Raw genomic sequence first — 26864 nt, 5'->3', positions numbered from 1 at the left:
CCGGGCAGCCAGCTCTAGGAAGAGTCTCAATGGTTCCAAACTTCATCCATTTAAGAATGATGGAGACCATGGTGTTCTTGGGGACCTTAAATGCTGCAGAAATGTTTTGGCACCCTTCCTCAGATGTGTGCCTCGACACAATCCTGTCTCGGAGCACTACGGACAATTCCTTCAACCTCATGGCATGTTTTTTGCTATGACATGCACTGTCAACTGTGGGACCTTAGACAGGTGTGTGCCTTTCCAAATCATGTCCAATCAATTGAATTTACCACTGGTGGACTCCAATCAAGTTGTAGAAACATCTCAAGGATGATCAATGGAAACAGGACGCACCAGAGCTCAACTTTGAGTCTCAAAGCAAAGGGTCCGAATACTTACATAAATAAGGTACCCATTTTTTATTGTTAATAAATGTACCAACATTTCTAAAAACCTGTTTCACTTTGTCATTATGGGGTATTGTGTGTAGATTATTTTTTTATCAATCACATTTTAGAATAAGGCTGTAACGTAACAAAATGTGTAAAAAGTAAAGGGGTCTAAATACTTTCTGAATGCACTGTACAGCCCAACATTTGTATCACAACTAAAGTTGCATAAATAACTAAATTAAGCATATAGGAGGACCTGTTTCTTTGTCAACCTCTGAACACAGAATAGCCGCATGTGCGCACTCCCTCAGAAATCATTTGGAGAAACATCCTTTCTATTTTATTCAGCTATGTATTCTTCATACTATAAAATAATGCCACAGAATTCTAAGCAAATCATGTCTGCTAAATGAACTAATGTAGCCAGCCCACAGCCATATGGCATAGCCAGATCAGGGCAACTCAGAATATGCTATTGTGTTTGTCTGAATTATACTACATTTTCTTCATATCATGTTTCTTTAGACCGGTCTAAAATAATGAATTGATTTATTATGATGGTGTAGGTTATATTAAATGGATTTACTAGACTTATTAAAATGTAGATGTTCCAAAGGTCTGCATCGGTGGCCCGTAGGCTACGCGTGGAAGCCAGGAGATGCTAAATGTGTTTATATTATTTAACGGTCAATTAACGTGAGACTGGCAGTTATGTGCTTGACAATCACCAGCTGACCAAATTTCATGACCTCCACAGCCCTAGCGGACATCCTACATAATGATGTACTGTCTGAGTACCATCACATGCACAAATAACAGGCATATTGTGGCCTGGCTTACAGTCTGTCAGTATTGGGAACTGGGAAGATGTGAACAATTACAACATATGAAGAAAATGCTCCTGCACCGGTCGACAGCTAAGAGCTCAAAATGGCCCGTTTCCATCTTACTCACGCTGCGTACTCCTGGAGCTTGAGCTGGAACACATCAAAGACTTCTTTGTTCTTCATGAGGTAGACGGAGCGCAGGTAGGAGACAAAACACTACACAGAGAAAGTAAGCGAGAGAGAGGGAGATGGAAAGGTGAGCGATATATTGACACCAGCCATCTTCTCTAACAATAACAGCCAGCCGAGGGAGGCGATGAATCACACTGGGTGGTGCAAGATGGTGATAAGGGCCCCTCTTTTCTCTTTGAGTGGGCTCTCTCCTTAAGAGAAATGTGAAGCCAGTCTCAAATTATGATTAGAGGCTGAAGATGAAACAACCTGATGCCTCACAAAATGGTGTAAAATCACATTGTTTTGAGTTCAAAGGAAATAACAGATCGTACCATCTAGAAGGTGAGTTTGTTAGTGACAAAGCCAAAAACACACTGTTGGTGCATAAGAGGCTATTTCGATTTTCCATCGCATTTTAGTCATTTAGTTAAAAATGTAAACAATGGAGAATGTAAATGCAGGTGCCAAATCTCTATTTTATGGGTGTAAGCACTATAGGTGAAATTAACAACTCTTGCCCTGGAAGGCTACTGACTTGTGTGCTGATTCATCTCAACCCCCTGCCCTCACCGCCCCCTCTAGGACACTGACCCTCTGCGGTCACTCTTTCAAAACATGGACTTAGCACTATAATCTTCTTTGAAAAAGCTATCCCGCTAAGTCCATTTGCAGCACTGTAATTGATGGCAACACAGCCCTCTGTGCCAGGCAACTCTGCAGGAGAGAGTGGGAACATCAAAAGGTCAACTATCCTCTCCATTGCCCGCCTCAGTGTCACAGACGCCAAAGGAGACTGAAGGGGGACAATATAGTGGGGATGACGGAAATTAGTAACGGTCCCCCCCTAACTGTCCAATGACAACATTAACAACCACCAGCCAAGGTGTTTGTTTTGAAGTAGGAACAAGGGCTGCATTCCAATTCCCTACCCCTCCGCTCAGTGAACTTGCTCCCTCCGCAAATGGATATAAAAGCCACTGCATGGGTGTAGGGCGTGGCGGTCATTAAAATTGTCAGCCGGTTATTGTCAAGCAAAAGACTGTCGGTCTCACGGTAAATGACCATCAATTAAACATGTTTAGCATCTCCAGGCCTCCACGCATACAGGCCACTGATGTGTGCCTTTGGAACATCATTTTAAAAAGTTTAATAAATCTATTGAATATACACCTTCACAATAAATCCATTATTTATTTTAGGCAGGTCTAAGGTCTTCAGGGTGCCTGAAGAAGGCACAGTGATGCCGAAACGTTGGTAAATACCCAATAAATTACTGGGAGATTATATATTATTATATTATTTTGATAGTTTATTCGCCGTTAAGCAGCACCTCCACACACAAATAAATTCTAGGTGTGCGCCTGCTCAAGTTTTTTAGGCAGGTCTAAAGAAACATGATATGAAAAAAACGTATCTCAGAAGAACAGAAAATAGTTGGCCTACTGAATGTTATCTGGCTATAGGCTTATTCACTTAAACATACCTTGTCTAAGTCATTCGCCATTATTTTATATTATTTTCTAGAAAGAAGAAAATAATTTTACTTAGCTGAATAAAATAAAGGATATTTTCACTTTCCTGAGCACATATGAAGTGGCTATGTTGAGCATAAAATAACATTTGAAACTGGTCCTATATGCTAGATTGAGATATTTGACAACTTTAGTTATGAATGATACAAACCTTACATGCTGACCACACCGCGTGTGCCATTGCGCTCATGTTGATTTTGTCCACCCACATCAGACGCGATTATAACATACAGGTTGAAATATCAAAATGAACTCTGAACCAACTATATTAATTTGGGGACAGGTCGAAAAGCACTAAACATTTATGGCAATTTATCTAGCTAGCTTGATGTTGCCAGCTAATTTGTCCTGGGATATAAACATTGGGTTGTTATTTTACCTGAAATGCACAAGGTCCTCTACTCCGACAATTAATTCACTGATAAAAGGGTAAACCGAGTTTGTTTCCAGTAATCTTTCCTCCTTCAGGTTTCTTCGGACTTGATATGGGGGTTGGCAACGAACTTTAAGGTGCATTACCACCTCCAACTGGGCTGGAGTGTGGACCTCAGTTCATTCCTAAAAACCAAATGAGGAGACGGGACTTGCAGCGTGTCAAGCATCACAAATAGAACCAAGTTCAATTTTAGCTGCTGGCTACGCAGACGCTCGTTTGGATGAAATGGTTGAATAACATGTGTAAATGTATTTTGTAACGCGAGTGGTGTGGTCAGCATGTTAGAATGCCTTAGAAATCAAAATATATATGGGCTGCATGATGTGACTATAGGCTACTGATTAGTGATGCATCGAAATTACATTTTTGGCCCATACCGATATCCGATATTTTCCTTGCCAAATAAAACGATACCGATAACTGATATTTACAATTTTAGCGGCCTTTAAATCATTCTAGTACAGTTAAATAGTAAACACACACACACGGACACAGCGGACTAAGGCACTGCATCTCAATGCAAGAGGAGTCACTACAGTCCCTGGTTCGAATCCAGGCTGTATCACATCCGGCCGTGATTGGGAGTCCCATAGGGCGGCGCACAACTGGCCCAGCATCGTCCGAGTTTGGCAGTCATTGTAAATAAGAATTTTGTTGTTAACTGTCTTGCCTAGTTAAATAAAGGTTACACACACACCAAAAAGTTATTTTGTTAGCATTTACATATGTCCCCATTACCAGTAAAACATAATCAAAACATATTTCTTTCACTTACTTGCTGTGCTGTTTCATTGTTCATTTGTTTAGTCATTTCATTCTCAACCAGGATTTCTATGGAACGCCGTTAGGGTCTTTGCGTGTCAAAAAATATACTATTTAACAAGTGTCAAATAAGCTTGTTGACCAATCAGGACCTGAATATGACTGAACGTCACATAATAATTTAACGCATTCATAAATGTTTTACGTAGTTATTACACATTGATTACACTATCACTCGCATTTCATATGCCACAACAATTAATCGATATGTATGCTATGATGCTGATAAAGTTGTCCCGAGCACCTACAGTGCTGGTCATAAAAAAGCTAGCCAGGTCATGGATGCAAACAATGTTCTTCCCCAATGACATTGCAAAATGTTTCAGTAGCTATAGTTAGCTAGCTACCTATATAGGTAGGTGTCATCATCTAAAATAACCCTAATATATAAGACAGTTTATTTTATTAATGGTGGTCAGACCCATCTATGTGAAGCTAGCCACAATAGAGTACTTTGCGGTTAGCCTTCAGAATAAAAGTATGGCATAATTCTACTATTTGTTTTCATTTGCGTCACTGTCAATGACATACTTTCATTTTGAAGGCTAACTGCAAAGTCCACTATTGAGCCTAATCCTTATTGTGGCTAGTTTCACAACACATAACCCAGTCCTGTCGGGCCTCACTAGCCAGATGAAGCTAGCTGGCTGCTTATAATGTTAGCTTTGGGCAACAGAGTTAAGTAGCTGGCTAGCTATTTATTTTCATGAACTGCAGTTCAATTTCAATAAGCGAACAACAAGTGGCAACCTAGCTAACACTTACTCACAAGGAGTCCTAAATCATTGCTAAGAATAGTGAAAATGACTACAGTTTCTACTGGTCATTGTTTCAGGCTGGTTGTATTGGTGCTAGCTAGGTACCAAGCTAAAGCTTGCTGCCACAGAAGTTGCGGTATTGGTATTGTAAACACATCGTTCGTGGCCGGTGTTTGCAGACTTTTTTGTACAGCTTTGGCAGTGTGACTATCTTTTTTGACACGCAAAGACCCAAACGGCATTCCATAGAATGTATGTCATGTAGCTAATAGCAGTGACACTATTACTTACTGTGGAACTCCGGCAGGGCAACATCTGAAAAATAGCGCACTTCATAGTGTGCACCGGTGCTCGATCAGTCGGCAAAAGCCAACATCACCTACGACAGAGGACGGTTGATTGTCAAGTGCAATGAATTCCATTATCTTGGCTTTAATAGATTTCACCTTTGAGTTGTCTCGCTGAAATTTTGTTACTGTTTCAAATGACTGCTCTACTTGTTAATTGCTCGATCCACACAGCAGACATTGTGGGCTAGTTTAGGAATTCTGTGTTGCACGTATAGCGCAACATTTTACGTGGCGTCACCTCACGTACCTACGTTATATAGGTATGCATGTCAGCTTTGACATCAGCGTTAAACTAGACATCGGCCAATACCAATGTTGGCATTTTTAGCTAATAATCGGCTGATTCTGATATGTTCACCGATAAATCGTGCATCCCTACTACTGATGATTTGAGAAAGTGGCAAAAAAGCTTGTGCTCTGTTCCATGCCTCTGGCTGCACACGCTGTTCTCTTATCAAGTGTCCACCCATTAGACTATTCTAAATATAATCTGGTCTTTACTAATATGCAACATTTATTTTGATTTAGAATGGCCCATTATCAAATGAGCAGGAACAGGGACAAGATCAAATATCATCCATATGCACTTGAATAGCGAATGGAGGCGACGTACGCGCGGTTAGTTTTTCGCTCATGTCGGCGGTTACTTCACCACACGACAGGTGATATTCTGGCCAAACCCTGTATGCTATGGACTCTCCAACCCTGTTCCTGCAGCTACCCCGTGCTTAATTTGGGAAACCAAGTGGAATCTGTTTGGGAACATTGACAGTAACGTGTTTCCACAAAGATACATTTAATAAACTGCTGAGAGCCCATCTCAATGCGCAAAGGAGAAAGGAATGAAAGAGAGAGGGGAGGAGATGGAAACGCACAGTGGTGAGATACTATGTAGCTAAAAGGTAATGTGTCAGCCCAATTATGAAAATACTGAATATTCCCTACTACTACGCTATCCAACATCAAATACAAATTCACTATGATTGAAGGCTAACTCGATTTGTTTAATTTAGGCTATGTACCAAAGATATCTTAAACCAGCATGTTTTTCTGCCATGTGCAATGTAGTAGGATATGTATTGTTACGTCAATCTTTCCTCAGTTAGCCCTACGACAAAAGTAGCCAGTTTGGACGATTGTGTTATGCTGTAGATACTTCTGTGAATGTCTGTACATTGCATCCAAAAATAAACTGCTCACATTCTGGACATAACTTTGTAAGGACTGTGTTTGTGCAAAATGTTACTGAAAAAACAGTGTGGCCAGCTCAAATGCTGATTGTTGCCTCATTCGAAACTGGCCGTTCTAAATAAGCGGTCTAAATAAGCGCTCTAATCACACTGGTGTGATCGTAGCTACAGGGACCACTGTAGAATGATCACACCAGTGTGATGGTACATGTGAAAGGGTTAATGCATAATTGCATTTAAGGTCACTTTTGATAACGTAATATTCCCGCTAATGGTACATTCGCACTTATAGCCTACTGCCATGTGCACATTGCTGCTCTTATGTGAAGAAACAGCCTAATAATTTATCAATATTTTAAGCTAAAACGTTCTGATCAGTAATGTCAGCAACATTTCGAAAAAACTTTTTTAAAATGCTAGTGATAGTATTCATTTGGGATCTATTGCACCCCACAAGTGTCCCAGACTATGTTGGGAATATGTATTTATTGCACAGAATAGGTCGACTTTTGAACTATCGAGGATATGCTAGTGCTTTTGATGTTCGTTAAGCCTACTCATCTTGTTGACTGACGAAAAGTAAATGTGGACAGTTCTTCCAATATGCACCTCGGAATTGGATGTGTCGGTCTTCACTTGTAGCCTGTGAGAAAGACCCCAGGCGCTTTGGAATGCACAGCACTCAGGGAGAAGGGCACAACGCAGCCCTCCAGGCCGCAAAGGCATGGATTTTTTAGGGTGCATTACGGCCACAAAGGGGATGCTGCCGTGAAATTCGAGGCATTATCAAGTGCTTGTCAAATTGTGCATGACAGACTATTGTAGTGTGTACAGCCTGCGCAAAAACAATGCAGAGCTCATGCCTTTCAAACTACTTTTTTCAAATTATTAGAATCTCATCATGCAGCCTTACACTGTATTAAAAATCAAAACATATAGCCAACGTTTGTAGAACTAAAGTTACATTAATATCTCTAAATTAAGCATATAGGAGCACCTATTTCTGAGTTAACCGCTCACCACAGAATAGCCGCATGTGCACAATCCCTCAAATCGCTTGAATAAAATATTTATATGTTATTCAGCTTTGTTCAATTGTATTCTTCATACTATAAAATAATGCAACAAAATTCTAGGCGAATCTTGTCTGCTAAATGAACTAATGTAGCCCACAGCCATTTGGCATAGCCACATCAGGGCCTAACATAAAGAAAACTATGAGTATGCTATTACAGTGCCTTGCGAAAGTATTCGGCCCCCTTGAACTTTGCGAACTTTTGCCACATTTCAGGCTTCAAACATAAAGATATAAAACTGTATTTTTTTGTGAAGAATCAACAACAAGTGGGACACAATCATGAAGTGGAACGACATTTATTGGATATTTCAAACTTTTTTAACAAATCAAAAACTGAAAAATTGGGCGTGCAAAATTATTCAGCCCCCTTAAGTTAATACTTTGTAGCGCCACCTTTTGCTGTGATTACAGCTGTAAGTCGCTTGTGGTATGTCTCTATCAGTTTTGCACATCGAGAGACTGACATTTTTTCCCATTCCTCCTTGCAAAACAGCTCGAGCTCAGTGAGGTTGGATGGAGAGCATTTGTGAACAGCAGTTTTCAGTTCTTTCCACAGATTCTCGATTGGATTCAGGTCTGGACTTTGACTTGGCCATTCTAACACCTGGATATGTTTATTTTTGAACCATTTCATTGTAGATTTTGCTTTATGTTTTGGATCATTGTCTTGTTGGAAGACAAATCTCCGTCCCAGTCTCAGGTCTTTTGCAGACTCCATCAGGTTTTCTTCCAGAATGGTCCTGTATTTGGCTCCATCCATCTTCCCATCAATTTTAACCATCTTCCCTGTCCCTGCTGAAGAAAAGCAGGCCCAAACTATGATGCTGCCACCACCATGTTTGACAGTGGGGATGGTGTGTTCAGCTGTGTTGCTTTTACGCCAAACATAACGTTTTGCATTGTTGCCAAAAAGTTCAATTTTGGTTTCATCTGACCAGAGCACCTTCTTCCACATGTTTGGTGTGTCTCCCAGGTGGCTTGTGGCAAACTTTAAACAACACTTTTTATGGATATCTTTAAGAAATGGCTTTCTTCTTGCCACTCTTCCATAAAGGCCAGATTGGTGCAAAATACGACTGATTGTTGTCCTATGGACAGAGTCTCCCACCTCAGCTGTAGATCTCTGCAGTTCATCCAGTGCAGGTGCATTTATACGGAGACTTAATTACACACAGGTGGATTGTATTTATCATCATTAGTCATTTAGGTCAACATTGGATCATTCAGAGATCCTCACTGAACTTCTGGAGAGAGTTTGCTGTACTGAAAGTAAAGGGGCTGAATAATTTTGCACGCCCAATTTTTCAGTTTTTGATTTGTTAAAAAAGTTTGAAATATCCAATAAATGTTGTTCCACTTCATGATTGTGTCCCACTTGTTGTTGATTCTTCACAAAAAAATACAGTTTTATATCTTTATGTTTGAAGCCTGAAATGTGGTAAAAGGTCGCAAAGTTCAAGGGGGCCGAATACTTTCGCAAGGCACTGTATTTTCTTCTTAAAGACATTTTCTTCAAATCATGCTTCTTAATACCCGTTTAAATTAACTAATGTATTTATTGTGAAGGTGTAGGCTATATTACATGGATTTAATGTACTTGTTAAAATGTGTGGAAGCCAGCAGATGCTAAATGTGTTTAATACTGACTTGAAGCTGTCATCAAATCAAAGGGTGACTACTTTGAAGAATCTCAAATACAAAATATATTTTGATTTGTTTTACACTTTTGTGGTTACTACATGATTCCATGTGTTATTTCATAGTTGGTGTCTTCACTATTATTCTACAATGTAGAAAATAGTAAAAATAAAGAAAAACTTTTGAATGAGTTGGTGTGTCCAAACGTTTGACTGTTAATGTAGGAGCACAAATCAAGTCCCTAAGCAAGAGAGTAATAGCCTCATTCTAAAATCAGCTGTTGATTTAACAGAAAGAATGACTGAGCAGCATGTTACGGATGAACTTTACAACACTAGCCAGGACAAATAAGATTAGTGAGAGATGAAATGGGCTGATTTTCCACTGAACGACTCTCACTATGCATCGAAACACACACACAGGAGAGGGTAAAGCCGCATTAACCACCATCCATTCTGAACGTCCCCCAGTGTAATTCCCATTCTCCTCACGCAGTCACTCTACCAGGTGGAAAGAAGCCGACGACCTTGCAGCTTGCTGATAAAACCGTGTCGACCCAGCTCTCTCACACACACACACCAGCAACCAACAAACATCTTACGCAGGCAAGACCACCAGTCACCTCTACAACATGCATGAATTCACACCGGATCACTCAAACAGCACACAAAATTCTCACCACAAGAGCACTGGAGATATGAGTGTCAAAGTGAGGTCTACTGTACATTTCTTATTTTTAGTCAAAACAGAGCCCCTAACATACGTTGCTGCAGGCTAACCTACTCCCCCATCTTACTCTCCCACTCTCTTGGTCTACCCCCTCTTCTCTGTTGATGTTCAGTTCGACAAGCAGAGTAGTAGCTCGCAGCTTCCCTCAGGCCAACCTCACACTCAAGAGGAAGAAAGAGATCATCATGAAGAACTTCTTTTGATAACCATTATAGACTTAATTTCCCGTGAATAATACATTTTCATTGTGTGAAAACATCTGTCTAGTTTAATATTGGCATTAATATTAATGGATTAAATCCCCAGACAAAATGTCAGTAAAACACGTACAAAGCATGCAAGACTGTATACGAGTGAATCCTCAGGAAACCAGGACAAAAAACACCATGATTTGGAGGGAATTTCACAAAATGTAATCTATAGAATGTTCATTTGGAGGAAAATTTGACATTTTGTATCTAACAGCATAATTGAGAACTAATAAAAGTAGGCATATTTATGACATTTTGGCCTTACCCAGGTCTCCTTTAAGGCTACATAATATTTCATCTATACAGTGGGGCAAAAAAGTATTTAGTCAGCCATCAATTGTGCAAGTTCTCCCACTTAAAAAGATGAGAGAGGCCTGCAATTTTCATCATAGGTACACTTCAACTATGACAGACAAAATGAGAAAAGAAATCCAGAAAATCACATTGTAGGATTTTTATGAATTTATTTGCAAATTATGGTGGAAAATAAGTATTTGGTCACCTACAAACAAGCAAGATTTCTGGCTCTCACAGACCTGTAACAACTTCTTTAAGAGGTTCCTCTGTCCTCCACTCGTTACCTTTATTAATGGCACCTGTTTGAACTTGTTATCAGTATAAAAAAGACACATGTCCACAACCTCAAACAGTCACACTCCAAACTCCACTATGGCCAAGACCAAAGAGCTGTCAAAGGACACCAGAAACAAAATTGTAGACCTGCACCAGGCTGGGAAGACTGAATCTGCAATAGGTAAGCAGCTTGGTTTGAAGAAATCAACTGTGGGAGCAATTATTAGGAAATGGAAGACATACAAGACCACTGATAATGTCCCTCGATCTGGGGCTCCACTCAAGATCTCACCCCGTGGGGTCAAAATGATCACAAGAACAGTGAGCAAAAATCCCAGAACCACACGGGGGGACCTAGTGAATGACCTGCAGAGAGCTGGGACCAAAGTTACAAAGCCTACCATCAGTAACACACTACGCCGCCAGGGACTCAAATCCTGCAGTGCCAGTACATGTCCAGGCCTGTCTGAAGTTTGTTAGAGAGCATTTGGATGATCCGGAAGAAAATTGAGAGAATGTCATATGGTCAGATGAAACCAAAATATAACTTTTTGGTAAAAACTCAACTCGTCGTGTTTGGAGGACAAAGAATGCTGAGTTGCATCCAAGGAACACTATACCTACTGTGAAGCATGGGGGTGGAAACATCATGCTTTGGGGCTGTTTTTCTGCAAAGGGACCAGGACGACTGATACGTGTAAAGGAAAGAATGAATGGGGCCATGTATCGTGAGATTTTGAGTGAAAACCTCCTTCCATCAGCAAGGGCATTGAAGATGAAACGTGGCTGGGTCTTTCAGCATGACAATGATCCCAAACACACCGCCCGGGCAACGAAGGAGTGGCTTCGTAAGAAGCATTTCAAGGTCCTGGAGTGGCCTAGCCAGTCTCCAGATCTCAACCCCATAGAAAATCTTTGGAGGGAGTTGAAATCCGTGTTGCCCAGCAACAGCCCCAAAACATCACTGCTCTAGAGGAGATCTGCATGGAGGAATGGGCCAAAATACCAGCAACAGTGTGTGAAAACCTTGTTTAGACTTACAGAAAACGTTTGACCTCTGTCATTGCCAACAAAGGGTATATAACAAAGTATTGAGATAAACTTTTGTTATTGACCAAATACTTATTTTCCACCATAATTTGCAAATAAATTCATTAAAAATCCTACAATGTGAATTTCTGGATTTTTTTTTCTCATTTTGTCTGTCATAGTTGAAGTGTACCTATGATGCAAATTACAGGCCTCTCATCTTTTTAAGTGGGAGAACTTGCACAATTGGTGGCTGACTAAATACTTTTTTGCCCCACTGTAGGTGCTACAAAGCAAAAATTGTGTCATATGAAGCTTTACGGCTTGCTCTGTAACATGAGTAGTATTTTGATACATATATTTGTTTTACATTAATTTATGAATATTGAAAGACAAACATGAACATTGAAAATACAGCATTTTGATTTGGCACGTTTAAAAAGAAATATTGAACACGCCCCCCTCAGAGAGAGAGAGAGAGACACAGCTGCATGTGAACTCTCACATTTTTCAACATGTTTTTTACAAAATGATAGATTTGGAGTTAGATAGACTTGGATTTTTCAGCAGGTACATATGCAAGATGCTACCCTCCACATCATGGCCTTCACTCTAGATCAAAACTCCAAACCTACAACCTAAATTTGACCAAAATAAACCGGAGAGATTACTGCTTCCAAGGTTATTTTTCCAAGCAATACGGAGGGTGTTCTAGCAAACAAACAGCTGAGACCTGAGGACACCATCCAATCTGGAACTGAGTGAGTAGTGTTTGGTCTGATGCTATTTTGAAAGCCAAGAAGAAAATGAAAAATAAATGATATATTTTAATGGGGACTGAACACTGAGTTAAACTTTCTAGCGCAGGCGTTCCGCTAGCGAAACCCCTCAACAACATTCCGCTGAAAAGGCAGCACGCAAAATTCCAAAATATTTTTTTGAAATATGTAACTTTCACACATTAACAAGTCCAATACAGCAAATGAAAGATCAACTTCTTGTTAATCTACCCATCGTATCCGATTTCAAAAATGCTTTACAGCGAAAGCACAACATATGATTATAATAGATCACCGCCAAGTCAAAAAAACACAGCCATTTTTCCAGCCAAAGATAGGAGTCACAAAAAGCAGAAATAGATAAACTGAATCACTAACCTTTGATGAGCTTCATCAGATGACACTTATAGGACATCATGTTACACAATACATGTATGTTTTGTTCGATAACGTGCATATTTATATCCAAAAATCTCAGTTTACATTGGTGTGTTACGTGCAGTAATGTTTTGATTCCAAAACATCCGGTGATTTTGCAGAAATACTCATAATAAACATTGATAAAAGATACAAGTGTTATTCACAGAATTAAAGATAGCGGTTGCATTAAGGAGAAGTCTGTGTCAGATTTTTTTTTAACTTTACGGAATAGGGCATAATCTGAGAACGGTGCTCAGAGCCCAATCCAGCCAGAGAAATATCCGCCATTTTGGAGTCAACAGAAGTTAGAAATAACATTATAAATATTAACTTACCTTTGATGATCTTCATCAGAAGGCACTCCCATGAATCACAGTTCGACAATAAATTACTGATTTGTTCCATAAAGTCCATCATTTATGTCGAAATAGCCACTTGTTGTTAGCGTGTTCAGCCCAGTAATCCATCTTCATGAGGCGTGAGCACTTCGTCCAGACAAAAACTCAAAAAGTTCCGTTACAGGTCGTACGATGTATGGAATCAATCTTTAGGATGTTTTTAACATAAAACATCAATAATGTTCCAACCAGAGAATTCCGATGTCTGAAGAAAAGCTCTGGAACGAGAGGTAACTCTGTCGGAAGCACGCGTCACAAGCCTGAGACACTCTGCCAGACCACTGACTCAAACAGGTCTCACGAGCCCCTCCTTTATAGTAGAATCCTCAAACCAGTTTCTAAAGACGGTTGACATCTAGTGGAAGCCGTAGGAAGTGCAACTTGACTCCATAGACACTGTGTATTCGTTAGGCCAAGCTTTGAAAAACTACAAACCTCAGATTTCCTACTTCCTGGTTGGATTTTTCTCAGGTTTTCGCCTGCCATATGAGTTCTGTTATACTCACAGACATCATTCAAACAGTTTTAGAAACTTCAGAGTGTTTTCTATCCAATACCAATAATATGCATATATTAGCATCTGGGACAGAGTAGGAGGCAGTTTACTCTGGGCACGCTATTCATTCAAAAGTGAAAATGATCCCAAAAAGGTTAAGACAAGTTCAGACCATATACAAATTCAACTATCACCAAGGTGTGAAGTGAAAGGTGTCGAGGCCTTTAGGCCCAACAAGTGGCAGGAGTCTTTGAAGCATCCTCTGAAGCCCCCTCCTGCTGTTCAAAAATAATTCATTGGCATTTTCTACAAGAAATCTGCCTCCAGAAATAAAAGCTTCTCCCAAGCGGGTGTGACACCTACTCCCAATGCCTGCTGCACTGCTGCTTGGATTCCACCTGGCGATCATTCACCAACTGCCCTGGCCTGTCTCCCCCTGTCTGGTACAGGTACCCCCACCACACTCACCCCTCTCTCTCACGCACTGCTGGAATGAGTGACTCTGAACTTACAATGGCTATCCCCAAGTCGTTATATGAGAGAGATGTGTGTGTGTATATATATATATATATATATATATATATATATATATATATATATATATATATAATTTTCTTTCTTTCTTGTGAATTTTGCCTCATGACTCCTGCATACTTTGTTGACTACAAACTTCCTTTACCCAACCGTGGGACAAACTGTTTGTTCCCACACTCGGGGCTCTGACTCTATATTGGTTATACAGACTTTTGTTCGCCCATCTTATTCTAACCACCTCTCGCCGGCTTTGTATTCATGTTACCTGATGAAATTGCTGTACAATATGATCGTTGCCATCTGATGCACACAGATGTCATAAATCAGCACTGCAGAGCTCTCCCTGTCCTATGCCATGCATTGATTGTATTACTGTTTATGATATCTTGAAATGTGCATGTACAACCCTGGCCCAACTACTGTTGTTAGCCCCAATTCTGACTTTTGCTCTGATATCTGCTTCACTGACTTCTGCTCTTGTAAAAGCCTGGGTTTTCTGCACGTTAACATTAGAATCTTATTACATAAAATGGATCAATTGAAACTGGGGGTTCACAGGTCCAATACAGATGTGTTGGACATTACTGAGACGTGGTTAAGAAAGAGTGTTTTGAATACTGATGTTAACATTTCTGGTTATAATCATATTCGGCAAGACAGATCTTCCAGAGGTGGGGGAGTGGCAATCTTTAACTTGTTAGGGCTGCAATCCCTTACCGGGAGCGATATGACACCAGCCGGTGAACGTGCAGAGCGCCATATTCAAAAGAACAGAAATCTCATAATTAAAATTCCTCAAACATACATGTATCTTATATCGTTTTCAAGGTAGTCTTGTTGTTAATCCCACCACAGTGTCCAATTTGAAATAGGATTTATGGGGAAAGCACCACAAACGATTAGGTTAGCTCACCAACAACTCACTAAAATACACAGCCAATTTTACCAGCCAAAGAGAGAGAGCGAGAAAGCACATAGAGATAAAATGAATCACTAACCTTTGATAATCTTCATCAGATGACACTCATAGGACTTCATGTTACACAATACATGCTTGTTTTGTTTGATAAAGTTCATATTTATATCAGAACATCTGAGTTTACATTGGAGCATTCCATTCACTAGTTCCAAAAACATCCAGTGATTTTGCATAGCCACATCATTCAACAGAAATACTCATCATTGTAGATGATAATACTATACACATGGAATATTAGATATACTTCTCCTTAATGCAACCGCTGTGTCAGATTTCAAAAAAACTTTACGGAAAAAGAAACCCATGCAATAATTTGAGACGGCGCTCAGAACAATAGAAAAATTAGCCTCCATGTTGGAGTCAACAGAAACTAGAAAATACATGATAAATGTTTCCTTAACTTTGATGAACTTCATCAGAATGCAGTCCTAGCCCTTTCATGCGTGAGTTCCAAATATCTCTAACGGTCGCCACAGCGTGAGTTTTTTTATGCACGTGATGTTCTCTCCATTCCAGAATGTGATTGATACGTGACAGTACATTTTATCCGCGCTGCCCTCATACTTAAGCACGCAGCCTGTTTATATTTATAGGCTATTTCAACTTCAATTTCAAAGTATTTTCTAACAAGTTTTTATTTTCAAAAAACAGTTTGAATTTAGGTGTGTTCCGCCTCCTCAATTATTCACATAAAAATAGTCATTTTTACTTTTGCGGACAATTACATTTTGGGGACATTTACGACACGGACAAAATTCCCCAAGCACTTCCCAATTGTTTGTGCAGTTCACGTCTGCAGACATTTGCTCCTCTTCTGTCAGAACAGGATCTGCACACGTGTTCACATTTTCCATTCCACATTTCTATTATAGCGTACTGTATGTATGGAGCATAATATATTTGTGCATATTCTTTATAACCGCGGACACGTGAGGTAACGTTACTCATTTTATAACCTTTATGGTGTTATAGTCAATCGTGCTTACGTAGCTACATTATTCTATTAGCTCTGTAAAACAATGCTAATTGCATCAGAGAAGTATTATCTTGTGTTGCCTTATGACTCCCAAGTGGTGCAGCGGTCAAAGGCACAGCACATCAGTGTTAGAGGCGTCACTACAGACTCCCTGGTTCAAATCCAGGCTGCGTTTCTATCAAAGTAAGTGTCTTATTACGTTATAATAGTTTTCGTATGAGGACTTCCGGAAATTAATGGTGGGATGTGAACGACGGTAGATGACACACCCCTTCAACAACAGACCAAACTCATCTCGTCTTCTCTTATTATCTTCGGTTTCTGTGAGGAAAAAAATGCATGGCTGTGCACTGAAACTAATCGTCGTTTGTTTGTGTAAATAGTTTCTGAAAAAAGTGTAGCCAGCTCAAACGCTGATTGTTGCATCATTCAAAACTGCCGTTCTAAATGAGTGTTCTAATCACACGGGTGTGATCGTACGCTTCAGGGACCACTATAGAACGATCACACCCGTGTGATGGTACATGTGAAAGGGCTAGGAATCCCAGGTCCACAATAAATGCTTGATTTGTTCAATAATGTCCGTTATTTATGTCCAATTAGCTACTTTGGTTAGCGCGTTTGGTAAACAATTACAAAGTCACAAAGCGCGCCCACTATAATGTGACGAAATGTCCAAAAGTTCCGTAACAGTCAGTAGAAACATGTCAAACGATGTACTGAATCAATCTTTAGAATGTTGTTTACATATATCTTGAATAACGTTCCAACCGGAGAATTAGAATGACTTCAGATGACCGGTGGAACGCAGGTCCTTCCCCTGTGAACGTGCATAGTGAAAGCATGGTCAACTCGTGGCAGTGTTGACTATTTCCTGTGTCATTCGACTCCCCTTCACATTAGAGTCATCAGACAAAGTTCTATTGACATCTAGTGGAAGGCGTAGGAAGTGAAAACTCATCCATATCTTACTGTAATTTCAATGAGAGCTTGGTTGAAAATCTGCCATCCCCAGAAAAAATACAAACAGGAAGTGGAATTTCTCAGGTTTTTGCCTGCAATATGAGTTCTGTTATACTCAGAGACATAATTCAAACAGTTTTAGAAACTTCAGAGTGTTTTCTATCCAATACTAATAATAATATGCATATATTAGCGAATGAGGAACTGGCCGTTTACAATGGGCACCTTTTCATCCAAGCTACTCAATACTGCCCCTGCAGCCATAAAAAGTTAAGAAACACCTTCAGTGCTCGGTTGTCTCCCCCAAGTCTGTCCCCAAACAAATTGATTTGCTGGTTTTAAGCATTAAACTCTCAAATAGCTCTTTGTTGACTGTTGCTGGGCGCTATTGTCCTACATCAGCACCGGCCTGTACTCTACCTGCCATAAGCTCTCTCCTGGTCCCTTACACCAAGTCTGAATTTGTCCTGCTTGGTGACATAAACTGGGACATGCTTAAACCACCTGACCAAGTCCTAAAGCGATGGGACTCCCTAAATCCTTCTCAGATTATCACCAATCCCACAAGGTATGACTCCAAACACCCAGAAAAGGCTACTCTCCTCGATGTTATCCTCACAAATAATCCTGATAGGTATCAGTCTGGTGTTTTCTGTAATGACCTTAGTGATCACTGTTTTACAGCCTGTGTTCGTAATGGCTGCTCAGTGACACGACCTGTCCTGATAGACGCTTGCTAAAAAACTTTAATGAGCAAGCCTTCCTTCATGAACTGGCCTCTGTAAAATGGTATAGAATCAGCTTGATCCCCTCTGTTGAAGACGCTTGGACCTTCTTTTTTAAATATTTTCAGTGGTATTGTTGACAAACACGCCCCCATAAAGAAAATGAGAATTAAAAACAGGTTCAGTCCCTGGTGCGACAGTGATCTTGCAGAGTTACTCCACCTCAAGAATTGCATTTGGCGATAGGCTCGGCACACGCATACTCAAGCTGACCGGCTATCGTTCAGGCAAATGAGAAATAAGTGCACTAAGGCTATCCGGAAGGCCAAAGTTAGTTACTTTAAGGAGCAGTTCTCTCTATGTCAGTCAAAGCCCAAGAAGTTCTGGAAAACAGGTAACCTCAGAGCTACCCCCCTACTTTTTAAAATTTCCGCCTGAAGACATACCCAAATCTAACTGCCTGGAGCTCAGGCACAGAACCAAGGATATGCATATTCTTGGTACCATTTGAAAGAAAACACTCAAGTTTGTGTAAATGTGAATTGAATGTAGGATAATATAACACAATAGATCTGGTTTAGATAATACAATGAAAAAAAAACATATTTTTTTTTATTTATTGTTGTATCATCATCTTTAAAATGAACAAGATAAAACAAACATTCAGATAGGATGATGGGGACAATTTCAGTGAAAAACATAAGAGGGCAACAGTACTTGTGCAAGGTTTCAGAATGATAACTTCCAATATGAGTGTGCTACATGACATTCATCATGAAGTCACCCAGGTGTCCCACACAAGTAGCCCAAATGTACCCAAGTGGCCAAATTGGTGAAGTTATATATTTTGAACGGAATAAGGTTTATTTGGATGGCAAGTTGGTTAGGATGATATCTATGAGGGTGTCCGTGTTTACGGTTGGAGAGCCCTGCTCTACAGACAATAAGTAACATTTTAACTATCTAACCCAAACCTAAACTTTAACTCTAGTACTAAATCTAATTTTAACCTTTTTATTTTTTGGTACTTATTACCTCCAATTGTAATTAGTCTTGTCCCATCGCTGCAACTCGAGAGCCATGCGTCCTCCGAAACACGACCCTGCCAAGCTTCTTGACACACTGCTCGCTTAACCCGGAAGCCAGCCTCACTAATGTATAGGAGGAAACACTAAAACTGGCGACCGAATCCAGCATCCATGCGCTCGGAGTCACTAGCGCGCGATGGGACAAGGACATCCCGGCCGGCCAAACCTCCCCTAACCCGGACGACGCTGGGCTAATTGTGCGCCGCCTCATGGGTCTCCCCATCACAGCTGGCTGCGACAGAGCCTGGGATCAAATCCGGGTCTGTAGTGAGGCCTCAAGCACTCCGATACAGTGCCTTAGACCGCTGCGCCACTAGGGAGGCCCATTAACTTGTATTTCTATAGTGAATAAAAATGGCTACTTTTATGAAATAGGCCACATTTCTTAGATTATATGGGAATAACAGGCATTTTATGTTGACAAGACACTTAATAAGTTAAATATTTATGTTGATAAAGTTCGAGATAACATAAGAATTTGGTGAATTAGGCTAAAGTGTAAGCAGCTGATGAGAATAATCGTCAGCAAACATTTAATTTGAAGTCAATCCACATGGTTGGGAATTTATTTTAGACTAATTGGATAATTACGTTAGAGATTGATGGTTTGCAGACACGTGACAATTCACGTTGTGCGAGTAGACACTATATCGGCCTCTAGAGGTTGGATGATCGAAAGGAGGGCTTTGATTGGTTACAATGCCTACTATGAATATTTTACTGTATAACAATGGGCCATCACTCTAAAATTAGCAAAGATCCCACTCCGGAACTTTGATATGACCGTATGTATAGAAAAATTGGCCAAATCAAAAGTGGTATATTTTTTACATTCATATTTATATTTTTTAATATCTATAAATATATGTTTAAAAAAAAAAACGAAATACTACTCAGCTTACAGAGAAGGCCGAAAAGCTTCATACAACAATTCTTGATTTGGAGCACATACAGATGAAACATTATGGAGTCATACAGGAGGCCTGGGTAAGTCCAAAACATCCCAAATATGCCAACTTTCATGAATTATTTCTCAATTATGCTTTTAGATACAAATGTCAAATATGTCAACGTAAACTCAGGAAAAAAAGAAACGTCCCTTTTTCAGGACCCTGTCTTTCAAAGATAATTAGTAAGAATCCGAATAACTTCACAGATCTTCATTGTAAAGGGTTTAAACACTGTTTCCCATGCTTGTTCAATGAACCATAAACAATTAATGAACACGCACCTGTGGAACGGTCGTTAAGATACTAACAGCTTACAGACGGTAGGTAATTAAGGTCACAGTTATGAAAATTTAGGACACTAAATAGGCCTTTCTACTGACTCTGAAAAACACCAAAAGAAAGATGCCCAGTGTCCCTGCTCATCTGCGTGAATGTGCCTTAGGCATGCTGCAAGGAGGCATGAGGACTGGAGATGTGGCCAGGGCAATAAATTGCAATGTCCGTACTGTGAGACGCCTAAGACAGCGCTACAGGACGGACAGCCGATCGTCCTCGCAGTGGTAGACCACCTGTAACACCTGCACAGGATCGGAACATCACACCAGCGGGACAAGTACAGGATGGCAACAACAACTGCCCGAGTTACACCAAGAACGCACAATCCCTCCATCAGTGCTCAGACTGTCTGCAATAGGCTGAGAGAGGCTGGACTGAGGGCTTGTAGGCCTGTTGTAAGGCAGGTCCTCACCAGACATCACCGGCAACAACGTCGCCTATGGGCACAAACCCATGTGACGACCCTCCCACGCAGTCTGCCGAATTCTCTCTCTTTGCTCTTGTTTTCCTTAACAGATGTCGGTGGGCAGAGCCGGGAGGGTCGTCAGTGAAATGGGACACACCTGGGCTCCGGTGTGTCCCAGGATAAATGCACCTCTTCCCATTCATTGAGGAGATTCTCTCCATGCAGACACAGATTTTGGTTATGGCATTTTTGTGGCTGTTTTTGGTTGTTTGCGTTGGCACCTTTCAACATCACTCATTATTACATTTATGCACGCAACCACTCACACTACTGATAACTGACTACACACACCATTGTTGATTATATTGTTGTTGCTGAACACCACAAGGATGAATTTAGTGATAAACGTCAAAACAATTATATTAGGTTGATATTGAAGGCCAATCTGTGATGATGAGTGGTATTCTTGAAGTTACCACTGGGGCAGCATCTGCTGCGGGCTCGCTGTCTCCCTGTAACATTACAATGGCTGCTCCATCTGTTAGTCCTAGTAGTTTTCTTTTTGAACAGCAGAAAGAACTACTTCTGTTACAAATAGAGCATGATCGTGAGAAGCTAGAGCTTGATCGTGAGAAGCTGGAGCATGATCGTGAGAAGCTGGAGCATGACCGTGTAAAATATGAAAAATAATTGGCATTTAAACAGGATTCGGAGCGTGCTGATATGCTAAAGTATGAAAAGCAATTGGAATTTAAACAGGATTTGGAGCATACTAAAATCAAGCTGCAACAAGAGCGGCTAGAGCTGGTTAGGGAAGGAAAGCTCTCAGAGGAGAGTTTGCTCTGGGAAGGTGACCAAGATGTACTTAGGGGTTGCTCCTCTTTTGGTCGTGCACCGGACACATTTGATATGATATATTGTTGGGAACTTACGGTTGTTGCCTGAATTGAATGAAAATGACCCTGAGACATTATTTTCATTGCTGGAGCGTGTTGCTGACGCTAGGAGTTGGCCTGATTCTGATCGCACTTTAATGTTACAGTGTGTGCTGACTAGTAAAGCGCAGGAAGCATATTCAGCTCTTAGTGTAGCCGACAGTGTCAGTTATGATAAGGTTAAAACGGCTGTGTTACAGATTTACGAACTGGTCCCTGAGGCTTACCGCCAACGATTTAGAACTTTAAAAATGGATGATAAACAGACTCATGTTGAGTTTGCGCAAGAATTATATTCAGTTTATCGCTGGTGTTCCACCTCTGCAGTTATGACTTTCCAAGGGCTGTGTGATCTGATTATGTTAGAGCAATTTAAGGACACATTCCATGATCGTATAGCCACGTACATTAATTAACAAAAAGTAGACTGTCGCTGAAGCTGCGGTTTTGGCGGACGAGTATGTTTTGACTCACAAAAGTGTCTTTGCAGAGCCCCATATTCGGAGTGATTGGGGGCGTTCGGAGAGATTTGGGCCTCGCTCACCGAGATACTTTGGTTCACGGGCAGAGTTTCATTCAACTAAGGTTGAGCCTCCAGTGGTAAAGCTGACTTTGGTCAAGAGTGTCACTACTGTCAAGGTTCAGGTCATTGGAAAAACGAATGTCCAGTTCTCAGGGCTAGGGGTAAATTCAGTACGTGTGCTTACGTTAAATCTAAGCCTACGGCGTTAGCTGCGCCTGTTCCACATCAGTTGACTCCTGACACATTGTCTCATGCCCAGGGCCATGTGAAAGTCCATATTGACCCAGACTATATACCTTTCATTACGGAGGGTTTTGTGTCTATGTTAGGAAGTAAGGACCTTGTGCCAGTGAAGTTCCTAAGACACAGATGCGTATGAATCATTTGTGTTGGAATCTGTGTTACCCTCCTCTGCTGAGACTGATTCGGGGAATAGTGTTCTAATTAGGAGAATAGGTTTGAACACTGTCAGTTCCATTGCATAAACTCATGTTGGGTTATGAACTGGCGAAAGGTGAGGTTGTTGTGGGGGTGCGTCCTTTGTTGCCTATTGAGGGTATCGACGTTATCCTTGGGAATAACTTGGCTGGTGAGAGTGTATGGAATGTTGTGTTTCCATCTCTAGTGGTTTACACTATGCCGTCATTTGTAGGGATTCCTGATGAGAGTGCGCAGAGTTTCCCCAGAGGTGTTCTCTGTGTGTGTCACTGCGCCAGCTAACGAGAATACCACAAAGAAGTCTGTCAATGCTTTCCCTGTTATCCCGTTATCTGTATCCCGCTCCGATCGAATCAATGCGCAACGGACTGACCCCACATTAGAAGAGTTGCGTGACCAAATTGTGCCTGTGGAACAGTTGGGAGATGTCGTCCATGGCTATTTTCTCCAAGAGGATGTCTTGATGAGAAAGTGGGTGTCTCATGGTAGCTGTTTTCTGGGGGAGGTCTCACAGGAGAGCACAGGTTTCAGTCCAAATTACCTTGTGTTTGGACATAGGGTGCGTGGACTTCTATCTGTTCTCCAGGATGACTGGAAGTCTCCTGAGTCCCCTCAGTCCCTGTTATCTTATGTGTGTGATTTCCAGCGACGCCTGTATGCCACTGGTGAAATGGCTAAAGAGAAGCTATCATCTTCACAGGAGAGGATGAAGGGCATATTTGATCGCCGAACTGAGACTCTTCACTTTAGTCCAGGTGACCAGGTTCTTGCTCTGCTGCCAATTGTTGGTTCTCCTTTTCAAGCCAAGTTTCAAGGTCCATATACGGTGGTGCGCCAGTACACTGAGCAAAACTATCTAGTTGCCACTCCAGAATGGAGAAAAGTACATCAACTGTGCCATGTAAATGTTAAAACTCCATTATGCACGTTCCTCTGTTATTTTGGCCGATACCGTTATTTCCCTGAGTTCTTGTCATGCTAGGTCCGTGCATGAGGAGGAAGATGTTCCTGGTCCGGACGATTGCATACTGCAGGGTAGATTGAAAAATTCAGAGACACTGGATATTTTAGACAGCCTTCTCGCTCATCTACCTGTTGGTGGGCGGAAAGAGATGGTTGATCTGATTCGGAGATTCCCAGGTAAGTTTTCTGATACACCTACACGTACAAACCTAATAGAACATGATATTGACATTGGAGATGCTGACCCCATTCGTCAGCGGTTCTAGAGTTTCTTCAGAGAAACTGCGTTGTCTGGATGCTGAGGTCGGGTACATAGCAGAGCCTTCTTTCTCCAGTTGGGCTTCTCCCTGTATCTTGGTCAGTAAACCAGAATGGACAAATTTTGTACGGACCACCGTAAGGTAAACAGTGTCACTAAACCAGATTAATTTCCTCTTCCTCGGATGGAGGACTACTGTGATCAAGTCGGCGCAGCTAAGTTTGTGAGCAAATTTGACCTGTTAAAACCTCTCTGGGATATGTGGGACGGTAGTGTCCCACTTGGCCAAAAGCCAGAGAAAATGCAGAGCGGCAAATTCAAATAAATTACTATAAAAATCAAACTTTCATGAAATCACACATGTAAGATACCAAATTAAAGCTACCCGTGTTGTGAATCCAGCCAACAAGTCAGATTTCAAAAAGGCTTTTCGGCGAAAGCAAACAATGCTATTATCTGAGGATAGCACCTCCATAAACAAAAGAGAGAGAACATTTCAACCCTGCAGGCGCGACACAAAACGCAGAAATAAAAATATAAATCATGCCTTACCTTTGACGAGCTTCATCTGTTGGCACACCAATATGTCCCATAAACATCACAAATGGTCCTTTTGTTCGATTAATTCCGTCCATATATATTCAAAATGTCAATTTATTTGGCGCGTTTGATCCAGAAAAACACAGGTTCCAACGTGACTACAAAATATCTCAAAGGTTACCTGTAAACTTTGCCAAAACATTTCAAACTACTTTTGTAATAGAACTTTAGGTCTTTTTTAAAGTAAATAATTGATATAATTGAAGGATGATCTGTGTTCAATACAGGAAGAAAACAAACTGAAGCATGCTTTCTGGTCATGCGCCTCTATCAAACAGTACACATGAAGTGACCCTCGTTCAAGATGGCCGTACTTCTTCATTACACAAAGGAATAACCTCAACCAATTTCTAAAGACTGGTGACATCCAGTGGAAGCGGTAGAAACTGATTCCCAATGAAAACCCATTGAAAAGAGGGTGACCTCAAAGAAAAAATATCTGAATGGTTTGTCCTCGGGGTTTCGCCTGCTACATAAGTTATGTTATACTCACAGACATGATTCAAACAGTTTTAGAAACTTCAGAGTGTTTTCTATCCAAATCTAATAATATAAATCTAATAATATGCATATCTTATCTTCTGGGGATGAGTAGCAGGCAGTTGAGTTTGGGCATGCTTTTCATCCAAAATTCCAAATGCTGCCCCCTATCCTAGAGAAGTTAAAGGGCTATTGGCAGGTGCCACTGATGAGTAGGGCACGTGAAATCTCTGCCTTTATTACACCCTCTGGTCTGTACTTGTATTCGGCTGTGAGTTTCGGCCTGCGTAATGCACCTGCCACTTTTCAGCGACTTATGAAAAGGGTTGTCTCTGGTCTGGCCGGGTGCGGTGCTTATCTGGACGATGTAGTGATATATGCAGATACTTGGGAGGAACATCTGTCCCGTATTCAAGCCTTGTTCGACCGACGAGCTGCGGGTCGCCTCACGATCAATCTGGCTAAATGGAAAGGTGGTTGTGAAGTGCATCCTGTTCGGGCTAAAGTGGTAGCTTTTGATGCTTTTCCACCACCAACTACTAAAAAGGAACTGATGCGTTTCTTGGGAATGATTGGTTAGTACTGTAGTTTTTGTAGGAACTACTCTACTGTGGTCGCTCCCTTGACAGATTTTCTGAAAGCTAAGGCTGTTTACGTATGGTCTTCTCGTTGTCAACAGGCTTTTGAAGATGCAAAGAGCTTGCTTACCTCAACTCCGGTGCTGGCTGCTCCTCGCGTGGATTTGTCATTTACCTTGCAGGTGGATACTAGTCATGTGGGGGCAGGTGCAGTTTTGCTGCAAGCAGATGTGTCTGGGGTTGAGAGGCCTGTTAATTTATTTTCCAAAAAGTTTAACCATTATCAGTTGAACTACTCAGTCATTGAAAAACACAAGTCGAGGTTGTCTCACCAGGGGTGATGGTCGGATTCACGGTTATAGTTGAAGGAATGAGCGTTACACCAAGGCCTGTACTCTGGAGCGGGATCGATTTGGAGGTGGAGGGTCCGTCATGGTCTGGGGCAGTGTGTCACAGCATCATCGGACTGAGCTTGTTGTCATTGCAGGCAATCTCAACTCTGTGCGTTACAGGGAAGACATCCTCCTCCCTCATGTGGTACCCTTCCTGCAGGCTCATCCTGACATGACCCTCCAGCATGACAATGCCACCAGCCATACTGCTCGTTCTGTGCGTGATTTCCTGCAAGACAGGAATGACAGTGTTCTGCCATGGCCAGCGAAGAGCCCGGATCTCAATCCCATTGAGCACGTCTGGGACCTGTTGGATCGGAGGGTGAGGGCTAGGGCCATTTCCCCCAGAAATGTCCGGGAACTTGCAGGTACCTTGGTGGAAGAGTGGGGTAACATCTCACAGCAAGAACGGGCAAATCTGGTACAGTCCATGAGGAGATGCACTGCAGTACTTAATGCAGCTTGTGGCCACACCAGATACTGACTGTTACTTTTCATTTTGACCCCCTCTTTGTTCAGGTACACATTATTCCATTTCTGTTAGTCACATGTCTGTGGAACTTGTTCAGTTTGTGTCTCAGTTGTTGAATGTTATGTTCATGCAAATATTTACACATGTTAAGTTTGCTGAAAATAAACACAGTTGACAGTGAGGACGTTTCTTTAGGTCAACAATCCTAACTCCCAAGGAATATTCTTTGTATTATATTGTGAAAATCCCTGAAATATGGTATTTCTCTGTCTTGTTTTTTTACACTCACTGCGTGTGTGAGTAATATCATATGATGTTAGATTGCACCTCCAGAATGATAAATACTGCCAAAATGTAAATCTAAGTATTTCTGTTTGTGTGAAAGAGAGTGATGATTGTTCGTGTATTTTTTA

The 26864-nt window shown here is 41.1% G+C and overlaps 1 pseudogene; it reads right to left on the bottom strand.

Moving 5' to 3' along the window:
• The window catches only part of LOC139419195 (probable ATP-dependent RNA helicase DDX10), a 119869-nt pseudogene that overhangs the window by 76492 nt on the left and 16513 nt on the right, over positions 1-26864 (bottom strand).

Source organism: Oncorhynchus clarkii, chromosome 10, assembly GCF_045791955.1.
Source record: "Oncorhynchus clarkii lewisi isolate Uvic-CL-2024 chromosome 10, UVic_Ocla_1.0, whole genome shotgun sequence".
Lineage (NCBI taxonomy): Eukaryota > Metazoa > Chordata > Actinopteri > Salmoniformes > Salmonidae > Oncorhynchus > Oncorhynchus clarkii.
Note: the sequence above shows the minus strand (reverse complement) of the source record. Positions and strands in the feature narration are given on the sequence as shown.